The sequence below is a fragment of the Neoarius graeffei genome, chromosome 3 (assembly GCF_027579695.1).
Source record: "Neoarius graeffei isolate fNeoGra1 chromosome 3, fNeoGra1.pri, whole genome shotgun sequence".
Classification (NCBI taxonomy): Eukaryota; Metazoa; Chordata; class Actinopteri; order Siluriformes; family Ariidae; genus Neoarius; species Neoarius graeffei.
The window spans coordinates 24,714,722-24,735,665 of record NC_083571.1 but is presented as its reverse complement, the minus strand read 5'-3'; the positions used below and the strand labels follow the sequence as shown (position 1 = coordinate 24,735,665).

At 44.0% G+C, this 20,944-nt stretch overlaps 2 non-coding genes and 1 pseudogene across 2 annotated transcripts; 2 read left to right on the top strand and 1 right to left on the bottom strand.

Moving 5' to 3' along the window:
- Positions 1–15,428: 15,428 nt before the first annotated feature.
- LOC132882521 (kelch-like protein 10) lies at positions 15,429–18,429 on the top strand (annotated as a pseudogene).
- Positions 18,430–19,150: 721 nt separating this feature from the next.
- Positions 19,151–19,222, top strand: trnaq-cug (transfer RNA glutamine (anticodon CUG)). The gene has a single exon. It is a non-coding gene; the product is annotated as a tRNA-Gln (tRNA).
- A 1,346-nt stretch (positions 19,223–20,568) lies between these two features.
- trnai-aau (transfer RNA isoleucine (anticodon AAU)) lies at positions 20,569–20,642 on the bottom strand. The gene has a single exon. It is a non-coding gene; the product is annotated as a tRNA-Ile (tRNA).
- Positions 20,643–20,944: the final 302 nt, after the last annotated feature.

The window sequence follows — 20,944 nt, the reverse complement described above, 5'->3', positions numbered from 1 at the left end:
TTGCAGTCCAGGTATATGCGCAACGGCAGGCCTGTGTACATGCCTCTCTGTCTTTCTGTCTCTGTGTGTGCGGGTGTGTGCGCGCACGCGCGTGAACGAGAAGAAAGAGCACTATGAATGAACGGAACAATACGCAACGGAATTTTTTTATTTTCAAAATCGCGAGTCTGATTGTGTGGCGATAGGAATCCATTGTGTGGCGCTGCGCCACACAATGGTCTATGTATGGGAAACCCTGTCTTGTTCGAATAGATAATAAATCAGAATTGTTATAATCTTTCAGAATGAGTGAGCTTTTTGTTATACTTGGAGATAAAGTGTTTACTAAGTACTGCCTTAAAAATTTGTTACATTTTTCGTTTACTAAATCCAGACCATCTATCTTTACTTTGTGTAAATTTGGAGTTGGTATGTTCAAAATATTATTCTTAAACAATTGGATAAAGGCTCTTGGGATATTTTGTGTGACTTTCCTATAGGTCTCACTGGAGCAACTCATACTATATTTAGCATTAAAATCATTTAGCTCAAGAATGTTTCCATTTCCATCCAAAATATGCATAACAGACCAAATTTGTTTTGCCATCCAGTCTTCCATTAACATAGACCTCCTCTGACTCAATATCACCCTATTATTCCACAATGGCACATTATGGGGGCTAAAATTATGTTTGAACATCATTTTCCAATATAACAGAGCCTGTTGGTGAAATTGAGAGAGTTTTTTGGGCAGTTTGGATATTTCAAAATCACATACTAATTGAAACTCAATACCTCCAACTTTGTTGAAAACAAGAGAAGGCAGCGAGAACCATATCTCATCATTTCTTAAGAAGGAACAGATCCATTTGATCTTTAACATTCCATTCATAATTTCAAAGTCAATTGCTTTTATGCCACCATCCTCATAGTCCTTTATCAAATCTCCATTTCTGATGTAGTGATGTTTATTTTTCCATATGAAATTAAAATGAGTTCTATTCATCTCATTATCTCTAGCCACTTTATCCTTCTACAGGGTCACAGGCAAGCTGGAGCCTATCCCAGCTGACTATGGGAGAAAGGCAGGGTACACCCTGGACAAGCCACCAGGTCATCACAGGGCTGACACATAGACACAGACAACCATTCACACTCACGGTCAATTTAGAGTCACCAGTTAACCTAACCTGCATGTCTTTGGACTGTGGGGGAAACCAGAGCACCCGGAGGAAACCCACACGGACACAACATGCAAACTCCACACAGAAAGGCCCTCACCGGCCACGGGGCTCAAACCCGGACCTTCTTGCTGTGAGGCGACAGCGCTACCCACTACACCACCGTGCCTCCCGAGTTCTATTCATTTCTTTTACAATTCTTGGTGGGATAGCTAAGGAGTACGCTGGATAGATTAATCTAGATAATGATTCAACCTTGGTTAATATTGTTCTACCAAACAGTGTTAAATCCCTTTGCAGCCAATTATTTAAAGGTTTTTTTTGCATATATCAAATCAAATCAAGTTTATTTGTATAGCGCTTTTAACAATAAACATTGTCGCAAAGCAGCTTTACAGAATTTGAACGACTTAAAACATGAGCTAATTTTATCCCTAATCTATCCCTAATGAGCAAGCCTGTGGCGACAGTGGCAAGGAAAAACTCCCTCAGACGACATGAGGAAGAAACCTCGAGAGGAACCAGACTCAAAAGGGAACCCATCCTCATTTGGGCAACAACAGACAGCCTGACTATAATATTAACAGTTTTAACAGGTATACCCCTCAACTGTCCTCATGGGGCCGTCCTTCACAGGAGCGGTGCGATAAAACTCCGACCAGACACAGGGTACCAGGATGGATCAAGCAGGTCCGAGGGGCAGAAGAGGCCAGCATCTCAATCCCAGGATCAACATGTAACTCAGAGGGACAGATTGGGGGGGGGGGGGGGGGAGAGAGAGAGAAAGAAAACACAGGTTGTTAGGTATGCCCTAAAAATGACAAGTATTAAATCTGTGTGGTAGGCTCGCAGAGACGAGAGTCTTTACATCAGGCATAACACACAACAATGGCATGTTAATATGGTAAAAAATAGCATGACCTGCTCTGGCTGGATGCTTGATTGGGTGATGGGAGCACACTCCTCAGCAATGATGAGATGCAGATGGGACCCTTAGGGCTGGCCAAGACAATTCAGTTACATTTCACCGGGTCTGGGACATGCGACAGAATGTCTGACGGCCGATTCCCTGCAGGCTACGATAGCCAGTCGAGGTCTCCACCAAAAGATTTCCTGTTGACTCCATGTAACTCAGAGGGACAGATTTGGGGTGGGGGGGAGGGAAAGAAAACACAGGTTGTTAGGTATGCCCAATGTCACCTGAATAAGTAGGAGCAGTATACATATTGCACCGAGTACAAGCAGGGACTCCGGCAACTAACCATGACAGCATAACTAAAAGGAGAGAGCCAGAAGGTAACACAGGCATGAGGGAGCCCCGGGACATAAAGCAGCCAGCCACTACACCGTCAACAAACTCGAGTGAGCAAGCGAGTGGGGACTGACAGCATCCATACATCCCAGTTTACCAAAACACTCTATGTCTGAGGACCTTCCAGATCTACTCCTTTACCTCATAAACACCATTAACAAAAGGCTTGACTAAACAGGTATGTTTTCAGCCTAGACTTAAATGCTGAGACTGTTTCTGATTCCCGAACATTACTTGGAAGGCTGTTCCATAACTGTGGGGCTTTGTAAGAAAAGGCTCTGCCCCCTGATGTAGCCTTCACTATACGAGGTACCAGCAGATAGCCTGCACCTTTTGATCTAAGTAGGCGTGGCGGGTCATAAAGGAGCAGAAGTTCACTCAGGTACTGTGGTGCGAGACCATTTAGTGCTTTAAAGGTCAATAGTAGTATTTTATAATCAATACGAAATTTGATTGGGAGCCAATGCAGTGTGGATAAGACAGGCGTGATGTGGTCATATTTTCTAGTTCTAGTAAGGACTCTTGCTGCTGCATTTTGAACTAACTGGAGCTTGTTTATGCACTTATTGGAACATCCAGACAGTAAGGCATTACAATAATCCAACCTGGAGGTAACGAAAGCATGGACTAGTTTTTCTGCATCATGCAATGACATTAAATTTCTTATCTTTGCAATATTTCTGAGATGAAAGAAAGCCATCCAGGTGATGTTATCAATGTGAGTTTCGAATGAAAGACTGGGGTCAATAATCACTCCGAGGTCTTTTACTGCTGCACGTGAAGAAACAGAAAGGCCATCCAGAGTCACTGTGTAATCAGAAAACTTACTTCTAGCTGTATGTGGTCCTAGCACAAGTACTTCAGTCTTGTCAGAGTTAAGCAGAAGGAAATTAATAAGCATCCAGTGTCTAATGTCCTTAACACATTCCTCAATTCTATTAAGCTGGTGTCTCTCATCAGGTTTTGCAGAGACATACAACTGTGTGTCATCAGCATAACAGTGGAAACTAATACAATGTTTACGAATAATATCGCCCAGAGGTAACATATATAGAGAAAAAAGCAGTGGACCCAAGACAGAACCTTGTGGAACACCAAACTTTACCTCGGTACGTCTAGAAATATCACCATTTATATCAACATACTGATAACGATCAGTTAGATAAGACCTGAGCCAGGAGAGGGCCATTCCCTTAACTCCCACAACATTTTCTAGTCTATCCAGAAGAATGGAATGATCAATGGTATCAAATGCTGCACTAAGGTCAAGCAACACAAGTAGCGAGACACAGCCCTGATCAGACGCCTACAGTAGGTCGTTTACTACTTTAACCAGTGCTGTCTCTGTGCTATGATGAGGTCTAAATCCTGACTGATACATTTCATGGATGTTATTCCTATGTAAATATGAGCATAACTGCTGTGCCACAGCTTTTTCAAGGATCTTGGAGATAAAGGGGAGGTTTGATATTGGCCGATAATTGGACAGCTGACAGGGATCAAGGTCAGGTTTTTTAATCAGGGGTTTGATAACTGCTAGTTTAAAGGATTTGGGTACATAGCCAATCATAAGAGAAGAATTTATTATTTTTAGAAGCGGTTCAATTACTCCAGGCATTATCTGTTTGAATAGATGTGTCGGTAAGGGATCTAGTACGCAAGTTGAGGCTTTTGATGTAGAGATTAATGAAAGTAATTCAGCTTCTTTTAGGGGAGTAAAACATTCTAACTGATGATCTGATACAGTTATATTGTTAACTACAAGGTCACTTTCATTGTCTAACCTTAAATTAGTAGTTTGAATTTTTTGTCGGATATTCTCAATTTTGTCATTAAAAAAATTCATGAAGTCGTTGCTACTACATACTGCAGGTGTGCATGTGTTGATAGTGGACTTATTCCTGGTTAATTTTGCTACAGTATTAAATAGGAATCTAGGATTATTTTTGTTATCTTCTTTTAGGGAGGAGAAATATGTTGATCTCGCAGCACTAAGAGCTTTTCTATACTTCAGGAAGCTAACAAACTTAGCACAAACTTCCTTCCAAGCTAATTTGAACACTACCAATTTTGTTTGGCGCCATTTACGTTCCAATTTTCGAGTGGTCTGTTTTAATGTGCGAGTGTCATCATTATACCAGGGTGCTAATTTTTTTGTCTCTGACCATTCTCCTTTTTAGAGGAGCTACATTATCTAAAGTATGGCGGAATGTTGACTCTAAGCATTCAGTTGCCTGATCAAGTTCTGCAGGGGCTGATAGTGACCCAATCAAAGTTGACAGCTCTGGGAGATCATTTATAAAGCTCTGTGCAGTAGTTGACATGAAAGTACGTTTAATACAGTAGCGTGGTGAGGTGCATATATTATTACTCAGACATATCTTGAATGAGATGAGACAATGATCTGAGATAACTTCAGACTGTGGAAGTATGACTATATTATCTACGTTTAATCTGAATGTTAGTATTAGATCAAGGGTGTGACCACCATTATGGGTTGGTCCTATGACATTCTGCTTAATCCCGACTGAGTCTAAGATGGACACAAACGCTGTTTTTAAAGGGTCTTCTGGGTTATCGAAGTGAATATTAAAATCTCCGACAACTAAAGCTTTGTCTAAGGAAATAACCAGATCTGAGATAAAATCTGCAAATTCAGAAAGAAACTCAGAATATGGCCCCGGGGGCCTGTAAATAATAAGCAATGGAATTAACTGGGTAGACTTATTTTTCGAGGCTACATACATTATATGAGTATGAAGAACTTCAAATGTATTAAATTTATAACCAGGTTTTTGTGTTACACCTAGATAATCGTTATAAATAACCGCGATGCCTCCTCCTCTGCCAGTTAGAGGAGGCTGGTGTATATAACTGTATCCAGGAGGACTCGCTTCATTTAATGCTATATATTCATTTGGCTTAATCCATCTCATCATCTCTAGCCGCTTTATCCTTCTACAGGGTCGCAGGCAAGCTGGAGCCTATCCCAGCTGACTACGGGCGAAAGGCCGGGTACACCCTGGACAAGTCACCAGGTCATCACAGGGCTGACACATAGACAATCATTCACACCTACAGTCAATTTAGAGTCACCAGTTAACCTAACCTGCATGTCTTTGGGGGAAACCCACACGGACAACATGCAAACTCCACACAGAAAGGCCCTCGCCGGCCCCGGGGCTCAAACCCAGGACCTTCTTGCTGTGAGGCGACAGCACTAACCACTACACCACCGTGCCACAATCCATGTTTCTGTTAAACACAGTACATTAAACTCCTGATCAGTAATGAGTTCATTAACCATTAGCGCTTTAGATGTAAGAGATATAATATTTAATAGCCCCACCTTTAGATCAAAGGTGCTGGCAGCAGCTGTACAGTCAGTATGATCTAATTTTATATTGATTATAAAATTATATAATTATATATTATAATATATAATTATAATAAATAATTATATAATTATATTTTATAATTATATATTATAATTATAATCTATAATTATTATATAAAATATTACAATATTATATATTATATTATATAATCCTTGGCAAATTGCAGTGATATAAGAGGAATAAAACACTTCAGGATGTTCCATTATTGGAAAATAATCAACCACAGGGTGATGTGATGTGACGCCAAGCTGGCTGTGATTCCCAAATCCACATTGAGCCATTTGGGGTTCAGTCATGACAGACAGAGTGCCATGGTGGTATTTTATGCTTGGATGGCGTTTGCACTATATTTAGATGAACATCATGATGACGGGGTGGCACGGTGGTGTAGTGGTTAGCGCTGTCGCCTCACAGCAAGAAGGTCTGGGTTCAAGCCCCGTGGCCAGCGAGGGCCTTTCTGTATGGAGTTTGTGTATCCTCCCTGTGGGTTTCCTCCAGGTGCTCCAGTTTCCCCCACAGTCCAAAGACATGCAGGTTAGGTTAACTGGTGACTCTAAATTGACCGTAGGTGTGAATGAGAGTGTGAAGGGTCTGTGTGTCAGCCCTGTGATGACCTGGTGGCTTGTCCAGGGTGTGCCCTGCCTTTCGCCTGTACTCAGCTGGGATAGGCTCCTGCGACCCTGTAGAACAGGATAAAGTGGCTAGAGATAATGAGATCATGATGATGATGCAGCATTACACTCCCAGAAATAGTGATCAGATATTACTGTGTTGGTATTAAGAGTGCATGTTGTGTACCTTTTTTTTTGGGGGGGGGCTTTTTTTCACCTTTATTGGATAGGACAGTGTAGAGACAGGAAATGAGCAGGAGAGAGACGGGGAGGGATCAGGAAATGAGCAGGAGAGAGACGGGGAGGGATCGGGAAATGACCTCGGGTCGGAATCAAACCCGGGTCCCTGGATTTATGGTATGGCACCTTATCCACCTCAGCCACGACGCCCCCCACCTTTAATTACCTTTTAAAGTAAAGCTCATTATAAAATGTAATATCTCCTAAAAGAATATTTAAAATGAAGAACAAAAAGGTGAGATGGTGGGACAAACAATGGTGATCAGTGATTGGTCTGTGGTCTGGGACCATGGTAATCAGTGATTGGCTGTGGCTTAAATAGTACATCACCAATAAGGTGCTAGGAGCAGGGCGCTTTTCAGTGCAATGCAGCAGATGAACCCAACAGGGTCAATGGCACACCACCAAATGGCATGTGGAAGAGCCACTCAAATGGCCAATGGATGGCATCACTCAGCAAGTCAGTTGTCACTGCGGGGCAACATCAATACCCGTCAGGCCTGTGGCACTTTTGTGCACAACTTGGCATCAGGTCTGGAGGTCCAGAAAGACAATATGATGGGGCCATGACATCATTTGTCTTACCTTACTGTGCAAGGCGCGTTGTTAGGAGAGGAGAATAGCATGTGAGAGCTCACAAGTCCAGACATTCCGTGGTGGCTTGGCCAAGCCATTTATGCCGCTGTTGCGGGTGATTCTGTTGCTCTGGTGCAGGCCTCACGGCTCATCTGCGTTTCTGTGCATCCTAATGAAGCAGTCATCATTGCTAGCAATGGACAGCCAACATGGGTGGGACCATAGTTACCAGTGATTGGCTGTGGCTGGGACCATGGTTACTAGTGTTTGGCTGTGGGTAGGACCATGGTTACTAGTGATTGGCTGTGGGTGGGACCATGGTGAACAGTGACTGGCTGTGGGTGGGACCATGGTTATTGTCATCGTTGTCGGCTGTGCATCGCTAGCGATGATGACTGCTTCATTAGGATGCACAGAAACACAGATGGGCCGCGAGAAGCCCGCACCAGTGCACACCAGACTTATTCTCCTTTCCTAATGAAGCACCTTGCACAGTAAGATAAGACTAACAATGTCGTGCCCCCATTGTGTTGACTCTCTGGACCTCCAGACCTGATGCCAAGTGGTGCATAAAAGTGCCACAGACCTGATGAGTATGGAAGTTGCCCCACAGTGACAACTGACTTGCCGAGTGATGCCATCCATTGGCCATTTGAGTGGCTCTTCTGCATGCCATCTGGTGGTATGCCATTGACCCTGTTGGGTTCATCTGCCACATTGCACCAAAAAGTGCACTGCTGCCAGTGCCTTATTGGTGATGTACTATTTAACCCATAGCTGGAACCCAGACAGGTGCTACCACTCATAGCAAATAGCAAACCTGGAAGCAATGGTGATTAAGGGGTTGTGGCAGTGGGGGCGTGGTCAAGCGCCGGTCTGTGACAGGAGGGCGGAGTCAGGGAAGGTAAGTGGCAGAATCACTACACCTGACGGCAATTAACCTGTGTTTGTGTGTGTCTTCCCAGTGACCGTGCCCTATTTAAGGAGGGAGATCGAGAGCAGAGGAGATCATCCCTGGACGAGACGCTAGTGTGTGTCTCGGTGTGTTTGGAATCTGTCTATTGTCAGACTGAAAAGTGCGGCAATAAAGCCTCTGTGTGCACCTGATCTCTGTCCTGCCGTCCTCTGTGCTCCGCCCACACGTAGCGAACCGTTACAGTGGTGCCGAAACCCGGGATCCAGAGTGGAGCACCCACCGATCAGCCCCATGGAGTCCTCCCCGTTCGCCGACCTGGTCCACACCCTCGCCACGGCCCAGCAAAGCCAGCACCAGGCGCTCGTCACCCTCCGGAAGGAACAAGAGCGGCGCTTTGAAGCCCTGGTGCTGGCCCAGCAGGAAGACCGCGAGGCATTCTGGCACCTCCTCCCGTCGGCGGGGTCCACCAGCGCTCCGGCCGCGGGCCCGTCTCCCCTCACCATCACCAAGATGGGCCCGCAGGACGACCCCGAGACATTCATCACGCTATTTGAACAGGTCGCAGAAGCCTCGGGGTGGCCGATGGAGCAGCGCGCGGTGCGCCTCCTCCCCCTCCTAACGGGAGAGGCACAGCTGGCCGCGCTACAGCTCCCCGCCGACCGCCGGCTGGCCTGCGCGGACCTCCGCCGGGCCATCCTCCAGCGCGTGGGGCGCACTCCCAAGCAACAGCGCCAGCGCTTCCGCGCTCTGCGCTTGGAGGAAGTCGGCCGGCCGTTCGCGTTCGGCCAGCAGCTCCGGGACGCCTGCTGGTGGTGGCTGAGGGCTGAAGACCGTGATGCCGTGGGGATCATCGACCAGGTGGTGCTGGAACAGTTCTTTGCTCGCTTACCCGCAGGAACCGCGGAGTGGGTCCAGTGCCACTGCCCGGCGTCGCTGGATCAGGCAGTGGAGCTGGCGGAGGATCATTTGGCGGCTGTTCCGGGAGCAGGACAGCAGATGGCGTCTACTCTTCTCTCCTCTTCTCTCTCTCTCTCTCTCTCTCTCTCCCCTTCCTTCTGTGTCCCGTCCTCGCTCCATTGAGCGCGAGCTGTAATTGTACCCCAAGCTGTAATTATTTTGTCATGAAGTAGCCCGTCGCATACAGAAACAACTGCACATAAGTATTATATTTTTTGCTAGACCATTTTCAGATTTAGGAAAACAAAAATTTCTTTTTCTATTTTGTTCAACTAGAGATTCCTGGCAAAGTCAAAAAGCCTTGATGTAATAAATTAACATTAAGTGGTTGTTTTACACCTTTAAAAACTAAAACGGGTCAGTGGCGACCCGAACACAAGAGGAGGGTTAAATCTCAGACTTTTATAATAATGTGTTCCACATGCGCAAAAAAGTGCCCTTTTTTCCCCCCAGAGCACTTGCTCCCCAAAATGTCTGTGCACGCCACTGCTTATTTGGTCCTGTTCCTTTGGGTCATGAAAAGGAAGGAGTTCCTGGTATCTTAAAAAGAGCACAATGTGTACAAGACTGATTAGAATGCAGTGAGAGACAGATTTGTTTTGTGATCATGACCATTAAACTTAAAAATATGTAGTCATTATGTGAAAACCCTTGCCTGTCTAGAAAGTAGAGGACATCTTCAACCCCACACTCAGCCCTCAGCTGCACATCAATAAATCTCGCATGCTTCAGGAGAGCATCTTCCAACAGGAGTTTATCCATGGCATACTCCACAGCTGTGACCAGAAAGGCCAGTGCTGCCTGCTGGAACAATACAAACTTAATCTTTCACAAACGGGTCTTTCATAACTAATGACAAATTTAAAAAAAAACTTCACTCTTACTGGTATTCACATGCTGCTTTAAAGGTCTGATGACATGTTTTTGACATCTTTGGCGATGTTTTATAACATAAAAAGTAATTCCCGATGATCCATATATTAATTCACGAAGGCGCCTATTTTACAAGTTATGATAAAAAAAAACGCGGCTATTTGGGCAAATTTGACAGGGCTGCAGCACCCAGGAGACGAATGAGGAGGAGGGGCTATATGACGTCAGCGAAAGAATCTTCCTCCTCACTTACCAGTTTGTTGTTGATGCGACAGGTGTTCAGTTTATCATTATTAGTATTATTATTATACATTATAAATTTTATATATATATATATATATTAGTGCTGTCAAGCGATTAAAATATTTAATTGCGATTAATGTCGCGACTGTCGTAGTTAACTCGCGATTAATCGCAATTTAATCGCACATTTTTGTCACATGAAAAGCCATTGTAATTCTCTTATCAGCATAAAAAAGTGAATGGGCTTACTCACCGTTCGAACTACGGGGGTACTCGGGGGATCCGAGATCCCCTGAAACAGACATGAGATCCCTTGAAAACATGATTTGGGAAATGTTGGGGGGTCTCTAAAATATTGGCAAAATGATGTTTATTGACATAGCAATCATGTGTAACGGGAAGCATTTGCATATCCGAAGTGAGCGCGCGATGGAGAGCCGCGCTCTGAGACAAGCGCAAGCACCCCCCCAAGGGAAAATAAGGGACCCCCCCCGAAAATATCGGCATAGTTCAAACACTGGTTGTACCAATGTTTTTTTTTTTTTTTATTGCAGAGCATAACACGTCACAGCCACTGCAAAGTGGGGCTGGAGCCGCCGATGGGAAAACGAAACCAGCCGAGCACCGTGGCTCTTCGGGGGAGGGCAGAGGACTCTGGCTGTGCGGGGCCTGGCATCATGTCACAGAGCGTTAATCTCGCGATAAAAAAATTATCGCCGTTAAAATTGAGTCAAGTTAACGCGTTAATAACGCGACATTTTTGACAGCACTAATATATATATATATATATATATATATATATATATATATAGTTATAGTTATTATGCCTTCGCGTTGTGTTGCCGGCTTTTGCTCCAAAACCCACAAGGATGGAGTAAGTTTATTCAAGTTTCCCAGAGATCCCGAGCTGCATGCGAAGTGGGTGAAGCAAGTCAGGCGCACTCGTGACAAGTGGGAGCCCTCACCAACATCTCTCCTGTGCTCTGAACACTTCGATTTGGATTGTTTTGACACCCTTCCCAGCTTAAAAGAATCTCTTGGGTGTGCAGTTCAGCACAAACGTGTGTTGCTACCATCAGCAGTGCCTACAGTATTCCGGAGGGGGTCTACTAGTAGCTACGCCGGATCCAGCAGTCGCCTGGGACAAGGCGACTCCTCCAAAGACAGTCCTCCTGTCAGAACATGTGTTGAGAAACGACAAGATAAAGGTACGTAGAGCTATAGAGTGCTCCGACATGATGCTAAAAATAGTAACACTGCAGTCTGCGTGGCCATCTTGGAAGTGACTCGCTCCAGAGCGCTCATAGAGTACACATCATAGAGTACACATTCATGATAATCATAAATGTAATCATAAAGTCGGCGTGATATCAGTCATGTATTTGCTTGTGAAAGCTTGCGGCTTTCATGTAACTGCCGCCTAGCAACGAGAGGCAAAGGGTAAAGAGGGTAGGCTATCATAGATTCTATTCGGAAGAGATCAACACATGATTGCTTAAAAATTAGGTATTTTAACAATTTGCATCTGTTTTGTGATTATCGTGACACTTGTGTGTTATATAGAACTGTATGTCTTATCAGCACATCGAGGATCTTCCACCGGAGGCTTTAGCAAGTACTCGTAGCAACACTACACTTTACCCTTTGCCATGCGTTGTTAGGGAACGGTAGAAAGTACCCCGATGACCGACTTCAAGAATATGTAGAAAAAATTTAGAAATTATACTTTCCAAAAGTCATTTGAGCTTAGTGTATTGCATTTCCATTTATATTGTAGGTTCTTGCTGATGTTTTTGCGGAGTATGACGCAGCTGCTGAATGAGAAGCTGCAGAGTTTGTATGTACTAGTTGTGAACATTCACATTATTATCAATCTCATTTATTTAAAATCAGATAAAATCATGCCATCATGATCACTGCTTAAAGTACCAGTATTTGGTTGTTCTTTTGTTCAGAACTGTGATGCCAGCTGCCAAGTAGACCGGCGTTTTCATGCGCCATTTCCATTGAGTAGAACAGCCAGTGAACCGCAGCGTGTTCTTCTGCTGACGTCACAGCATGGCCGCGAGCCACGGACCCAGTTTTCTTGCGCTGTGCAATTAAAAGTTGGATATTCGCGTAACAACAGCTTCTTTTCACGTAATTATAACAGAAATCTAACATGTTTGCCATGTTGTATAGTTTATTTAAGAAATTGCATAGAGTCATGTTCGTGTCATCAGCACTTTAAACACACGTTAGTGTCACTGTTATTATTACTGACCAGCGTCTGTTATTGCCTGTGAACAAGTGGAGCTGTTATCGACCCAGATACAATAGTGCTTCTGATTGACTATTGTGTAGCCCCGCCCTTTTCCTTTATTTGATTGGCTGGTAAGTGGCAGGCTCGACTCATGGGAGACGTGCTTGTTTCCTGCCATTTCCATAGCGATAGCGGCGCGCCAGAGAAATTTATATTATAATTTTTTTTCAACATGAGAAATACAATGTGTGGCGGGAGTGCGTGACAAAAGACCGAAAAGCGTGACTGTCACGCTCAATGCGTGAGACTTGAGAGCCCTGCTCTTAGTAATCCGTGACATCAGCACTGGTGTGCACATAATCTGGGATCTGACACAAGCCCAATTATCTAATACAAAGACCATCACCTCTATGCTTTAGTGTGAGGTAGGAGAAAAAAGAAAAAAAAACCATAGGTTAGCCATGTTATATAAACAGCAATGTAGCCTAAAACTAAAACAGATCTGAGTTCTTGAGACATCCATAAGGCTAGCCTATAGATAGTGATTAAAAAAAGTGATAAAATTCTCCCATTATATATATAAAAAAAAGGGGGTCAAGCATAATTGCCGATAGAATTAGCACTTTCCTCGAAAACATGGTATAAGGTATCATAAAGCTCAGAAAACACTGTTTGTAGGTTTAACTCAAAGGAGAGGAAAAAATGACGCCAAGACCTGCTGTTACGGCCAGTTAAAGGACGATGATGGCAACATGGCTTGGCTAGCATGAAAACAATACCAACATAGGTCCTAGCATGAAACAATCCAAACATTAGTCTAGTGGACTAATGTTACCTGTATCAATAGTTTCAGATAAGGAGTCGAGGACCTGACGTGCCTCCTCGGGTGTTTGCAAAAAGGAAGTCTCACCATTAAAAGTCACTTTCAAAGTTGCTGGATACTGAAGAAAGGTCTGAACTCCCTTATCCCTCAGCTCCTTCCTCACTGCAGTAAACGAGCTTCGTTTCTTGGCAGTAGTGGGAGAGTAGTCAGGAAAAAAGCTGAGGATCACTCCGTCGTCCAGACGAATCGGCCCATGTTTCCTAACTTCACGTAGTATGACATCTCGGTCGTTGAAACGGAGAAGCTTGAAAATGACGACTCGGGGTCTCTTGTTAGCGGCACTGACGTAAATGCGATGAGCTCTTTCTGTTTCAGTCTCTCTGTCCACCAGCATTGGTAGCCAAATAGGTAGAGATCTTTTGAGAAAGCCTACTGCATCATCCTTCTCCATACCTTTGGGGAGCCCAAGCAGATGGAGGTTATTACGTCTGCTACGGTCTTGTAGTTCAACTAGCTGTTGTTCGACAGTGTCCAAACGACGGGCATGGCCATTCAGGATTTTCTTTTGTTCTCTCTGTTCCCCTGATATCGATTCAATTTTCAAACACGCAGTAGCCATATGAGAGGATAGTTCGCTTCTCATCGTTGCCATTTCAGACTTCAGTACGCACTCAAGTCTTGCCAGAGTGTCCGCCATTTTAACATTAGCTGTAGCTCCAGTATCAGAACTTTCCGTTAACTTTTTCCTTCTTTTGCTTTGAGGATGAGGGCATTAAAGTCAGCTGTTTACGCACCGTAGACATTTAGAAAAGTAAACCGGCAAAAATAAATCAACACAATCGATATAAATGAGGTTAAACTTTGAAAAAAGGTGGCTTTGTGTCAGGAGCTCCCTCAGTGAGCGTGCAACTCCATAGATGCGTCACGTGATCTCTCTGAAAATGGGATCTTGAAATTGCTTAGGTTTAGTGTACATGTTGTAGTAGTAATTAGACAAGGGTCATTTCTTGCTCAGTTTTTAAGATTTCTGCATGAAACTTGGTGTGCATATAGGTAGTGACTATCTGTACTCTCCATATCATGCATGACGACAACTGATGTCATGACGTCATTTTATGACATCATAAATTTTTCAGGAATGGCTATGAATGGGACCACCTGGCACAGTACCAGGACAAGCTAGACAAAATTCTTTCATGCCATCTTCCATGGCCCTTATACCTTAATACTTTTTTTCACTCATTTGACCTCTGACCTTGACCCTTTGCCAGAATTAGGTCAAAGGTCACTTATATGTTAAATCGCTACTCCTTCATTTTTTCATGAATTTTCACCAAATTGGGTACGGAGACCCTATTTGCAGGGCTTCAAAATATTTTGCATCAGTTAAGCGACTTGACCTATTTTGACTGAGTTACATGACCTTGAACTTCTCAACTAGAATAGAAGAGAATGCCTTTATTGTCATTATACACATGTACAATGAGATTAAAGCATCTCCAATAACAGTGCAAACAGGGTGTAGAGAGAGAGAGAGGAAAAAAAATTAGGTGACTCTAGCAAAAAGTCAAAGTTTTGTCTATTTAGAAGAAGAACAATAACAACTTTATTCATCACACACTTGTGAAATTCTTCTCTGCATTTAACCCATCTGAACACACACTGCACACACGTGTGAGTAATGAGCACACACATATCCAGAGCAGTGGCAGCCATGCTAACAGCGCCCGGGGAGGAGTTCGGTGCCTCGCTCAAGGGCACCTCAGCCCAAGGCCATCCCATATTAACCTAACTGCATGTCTTTGAACTGTGAGGGAAACCAGAGCACCCGGAGGAAACCCACACAGACACGGGGAGAACATGCAAACTTCACACAGAACGGCCCCCACCGGCCGCTGGGCTCAAACCCAGAACCTTCTTGCTGTGAGGCGACCGTGCTAACCATTTACACCACTGTGCCACCATTTTTCATGGTCTTTGAGTTAGTCTTGCTCCTTTGCCATAGAAAAACATGTTTTAATGACTATTTATAGTTTTGACCTATTGACCTAGGTCAATATTATGTCATGTATTTTCAATGGCCTATATCTCAAAAACGGCACAAGGTAAGGCCATAGTTACTATTAACCATGAACAGGAAGTCATATATGGGCTTTCATTTGGGAGCATTGGTTTTGCCCTGGAGTGACCTTGACAGGTCAGATTAATGATCTGCATATTTTAAATGGCCTGTATCAAGAAATTGGTGAAAGATAGGAACTTAGTTAATATTATTCTCATCTCATTATCTCTAGCCACTTTATCCTTCTACAGGGTCGCAGGCAAGCTGGAGCCTATCCCAGCTGACTACGGGCGAAAGGCGGGGTACACCCTGGACAAGTCGCCAGGTCATCACAGGGCTGACACATAGACACAGACAACCATTCACACTCACACCTACGGTCAATTTAGAGTCACCAGTTAACCTAACCTGCATGTCTTTGGACTGTGGGGGAAACCAGAGCACCCAGAGGAAACCCATGCGGACATGGGGAGAACATGCAAACTCCACACAGAAAGACCCTCGCCGGCCATGGGGCTTGAACCCGGACCTTCTTGCTGTGAGGCGACAGTGCTAACCACTACACCACCGTGCCACCGTATGTGATCATATACAGATGATAATGTATTATGGAAAGTTGATATTTACCTGAATAAAGAAACATCAATCAATCAAATAAATAAATAACTATTTCCTCAACAATATTTCATAATTTTAACATATAATTAATTGCATTTGGACATTTCACCCTGGAGCTGGCATTTTTCAGGGAAGTAAAATGTTCTTTACAGTGAACATGTACACATTTTGGACACAGGCTTTAAAAGCTGTTTTTACAAACCCCCTTTACAGAGATTTATCCTGAATTACAGAGTTTCTCTCACATACACTCCATATTGTATTCATACATATTTAAGGAATTAGAACTGTTTGTGTTTAAAAACAGTTTGGGTTTAAAAACTCATTTGTACCATCAGCACAAACACACTGAACTGAATATGAGTAAGCAGAGAAATAAATGGCGAGGACGCGAGGACAACAGGCTACAATGTCATCGATGAACTGTGGTTCGAGAAGAAGCTCTGTGATGTACTCATCAAAGTTGATGGTGCTGAGTTCCACGCGCATGAGATCATCCTGTGTTGCTGCAGCTCATACTTCACGACTTTGTTCACTAACAGCTGCTACCCTCCAGATAAGTACAGTGTCCCTGACATTTCCTCTAAGATGATGGAGCTGATCATGGAGTATGTGTATAGATATCGTGTTAACATCACGGAGGAAAATGTGCATGAGCTGCTGATCACTGCTGATTACCTGGCAGTGAGCAGCCTGGTGAATGAGCGCTGCGCATTCCTGAAGGCTTAGCTGTGTTTGGAGAACTGCATTGGCATCTGCTGTCTTCCTCACTTTGATATCTGTGAGATGTTGAAGCAGTAGGCCTTCCAGTTTATCTTATGGCCCTGTCACACTATAGCGTTTTGTTCGACGTTTGGTTGCGTTTTTAAAAATTTGAGAAACGCCGGGGAACGTCGACGTTCTTCAAATTAAGTTTCTAGGTCAACGATGTCTTGTAACGCTTGGGTAACGCTCAGCCAACGTTCCCTCAGTGTCAGGTGACGTTTGTGGTCCAAAATAGCAGCAAAACCTAGCGTTCTCATAGCGTCCACAGCGCTTTGATAGCGTTATCATAGCGTTTGGGTAGCGTCTGCCTTGCGTCCAGGTAATGTTCTGGACGTTACACAGACGCTGGAAAAATTCAGAACGCTGACAGACGTTAGAAAGATGTTGAAAGAACGTTACATGAGCGTTAAGAACGCTCGGCGAACGCTGACGAACGCTGAAAAACGTTGGCGACACGCTGGACAGACGTTCGATGGACGTTACACAGGCGTTAGGCAAGCGTTACCCAAGCGCTAGGCACGCGCTGGACACTCGACCCTGATGGGCTGGCGTCCGCCTAGCGTCCAGGGAATGTCCTGACTTTCGAGTAACGTTCGAGTAACGCCCGCAAACTTTCGTGTAACGTTCCTCTAACGTGTAAGTAGCGTTTTGATAGAACGTCCTGAATTTTTGTGCACACCCAAAACTATTTTTCACCCTCAGCGTTCGCCGACGTCCCTCGACGTTCCCCAACGTTTGCCGACACTCGTCTAACTTTCTTGTAACTTTTTTCTAACGTTCTCGACGTTCCTCTGCGTTTCGCAACACGTTACTCGAACGCTGGTGAGAACGTCGTAGTGTGACAGGGCACTTACACAACTTTGAGAAGATAGTGCACGTCTTTGAGGAGCTCCTGGACCTGACGGTTGAGCAGCTTGGTGAGATAATTGAGAATGATGAGCTGAACGTGAAACAGGAGAACGTGGTGTTTGAGACCATCTTACAGTGGGTCAGACATGCACCGCAGAATCGGAACGCTCATATGGGCGTGTTACTGCCCAAGGTGCGTATGGAGCTACTGACGCACAGTTACTTCATGAAACATGTGAGGAGCAACGCTTTTGTAACAGATAATGCAGCATGTAAGCCGATCATCACCAGAGTTCTGAAGAACATCTATGGGCTCAACCTGAATGAATCTCTCAGTTCTGACTTCACGCAGCCTCGCCTGCCCAATGCCGTTCTTCTAGCCATTGGTGGCTGGAGCCATGACAGTCCCAACTATGCCATAGTAACGTATGATATGCAAGCGGATCTCTGGGTCAGTGTGATATGCCCTGATGAGAGCCCAAGAGCCTATCACGGGATGGTTTATGTGAATGACTTTGTGTACTGCATCAGAGGATTCGGTGGTGACAATTACTTAAACAGTGTGAGAAGGTTTGAGCCCATCACAAGAACCTGGGCTTAGGTGATTCTCATGCACTCTCGTCAGTGTTGTGTGTATGTGTGCACACTAGACGGTCGTATCTCTGCAATGGGAGGATTTGATGGCAACACAGTTGAGTGATATGAACCTGAGAATAATCAGTGGAGTATGATTGCACTGATGCACAAAACAAGTGTTCAGTGTGTGCGGCGAGTGTGTGTGTAGAAATAGACTACAGCAGACATTCCTGAACTTTTTGGGCAAATGACCCTAAAGTCTTCACCATCCTACATTTGTAATTAATATTTTGAACATTTTAAGAGCACAGTAAAATATGTAGCCTGTGTTTAACATCAATCACATGGACTGGGACGTTTGTCTATTTTTATAGCTGAACTCCACTAGTGTATCGTGGCAGGATAGTGAGAATGATTCAAATGACACATAGTCTATTAAATGAAATGTGGCTTCTAGTAACATTTAAAATATTGGCAGATGTGATAATCAATATTTCTAATATTAATTTATAAAATAAATGAATGAAACAAAAGAGGAGCTTCTCTTGCAATCCCATTTGTAAGTCAAGCGATCCCATGTGGGGACGTGACCCCTGGACTACAGTGTCTGTTAAAGGGGAACAGAGGGCAATATATAGAGTAAATATAACAATAAAACACACATTGATGAACCTTATTCAAGACTTACAAAAGTTTTTTGTTCTAAGGTTGGAAAGTTATAGTGTTTTGAAAGTAGCTTGAGCAAACTATTTCCGCAGTTTGAACAGCCCACCATGATATTAATTTTATCCAATCAGTTTACCGTAGAGCCTCATACATTCGTTGGTTTGTGTACACCTTTGGCCAAGTGGGTGCTAAATTTTTTGCCAGAGCGAGGTCAGTTATATGGCAGTAATTTGATGGTAAAAACAATCTTGCAACTGTGTCTTGGTTCCATGGTGTAATGGTTAGCACTCTGGACTCTGAATCCAGTGGTCTGAGTTCAACTCTCAGTAGAATCTCTGAAGCTGCTCTTTGCACCTCTTTAAATAATGTATTTCACCTGAAGGTTGCTTTTGAGCAAGCTTGCTTATCCCAAACCCTTTGTTTCCATCAACATGGAACAAGTTCTCTTCAAGATAGGTATAGTCCACTTCTGCAATTTTGGATCTGAGGTTTATTCCAGTACCATCACAGCTTCAATGATATTGGGCACTATAGGTCTGGATTTGGGTGCAACATGGTGGCTCGGGGAGCATTAGAACAGTTGGCGGTGGCACAGTCGTGTAGTGGTTAACGCTGTCGCCTCACAGCCAGCATGTTCTGGGTTTGAGCCCAGTGGCTGATGGGGGCCTTTCTGTGTGGAGTATGCATGTTCTTCCTGTGCCTGTGTGGGTTTCCTCTGGGTGCTCTGTTTTCCCCTGAAGACATGCAGGTTAGGTTAATTGGTGGGTCTAAATTGACTGTAGGTGTGAATGGTTGTTTGTCTTTATGTGTTAGCCCTGTGATGATCTGGTGACTTGTCCAGGGTGTGCCCTGCCTCTCGCCCATAGTCAGCTGGAATAGGCCCCACCTTGCTTGCGACCCTGTACAAGATAAGTGGTTACAGATAATGGATGGATGGATGGATGGAAAGCATAATTGGCTGTGCCCCTAGAACCAAATCAGAGTGATAACTGCCCATCAATGTTTAACTCACTTGGTCTGCTCACATGGTGTGATGGACCATCCATTGTACCCTCTGTTGCCAGATTGGATTGTGTGGGTTGGGCTGTGAACGAGCTCAAGTTCTGATCAGATCCTGTGCACTTTAAATGAAAAACACCTGAGTCAGTCCGCTCAGAATGAAATAGTGGTCAACTGGTGAATTCTCACTATGGACTTTCTGGAAAAGCAGTTAGCTAATGACTCTATTATTTAGTGGTGAATAAGAGAAGAGAAAATACAAAGAAAAAGACCATCTATCTGTCTATCATACCCTAACAATGGCTACTACCTTCCTGGATCCTTCGGTAATTGCTATGTTTTGGAGTGGTTTTGAGTGATTCAAGCAACTAAAGATACCTTTTAGAGTTTATGAAATTAAAGTTACTTTCAAAATGAAGCACAATTAGATGAATTGAAAAAGGAGCACTGATTTTTACGAGATTCATTAGTGCTTCTCTTTGAGGCAATCTCATGCGTGTATTTGAATTTCCTGCGTCCTGCAATCAGTTGAGTTACTGTATTTCAATGGCACATCCAGATACAAGGAATCGATTGACATTTTGCAAAACAACCAGAGAAGCTCTTGTTTTGCAGAACATTTCCCTCAACAGAAAAAGGCTTCCCCTGTCCTGACAACAACAGGAGCTGTAAAGGAGAGAACTGGCCAGTACAGGGATTGAACCTGTGACCTTGGTGTTATTAGCACCACACTCTAACCAACTGAGCTAACTGGCCAAAGAAAAAAAATGTCATGGCTGCTGAGGTGCTTCACTAAATAGTGACGAGGCAGTGACTTTGCTTGAACAGATGTCTTTTCTCTTGATTATTGTTTTGAAGCCCACAGTTCGACCCACTCACATACAGTATTTACACAGGGGGATGAAAATCCCGACATCCAGTCTCAAAAACGTATTCTATCTACTGAGCAAAGTCAGCATGGATAGCTTTAACAATGTGAAAGAAGGATGCACACCTACTTCCCTTCTTCAACATGGTGGTCCAAAAGCCACCATGTGCTCTGAAGAACCACTTCTCAC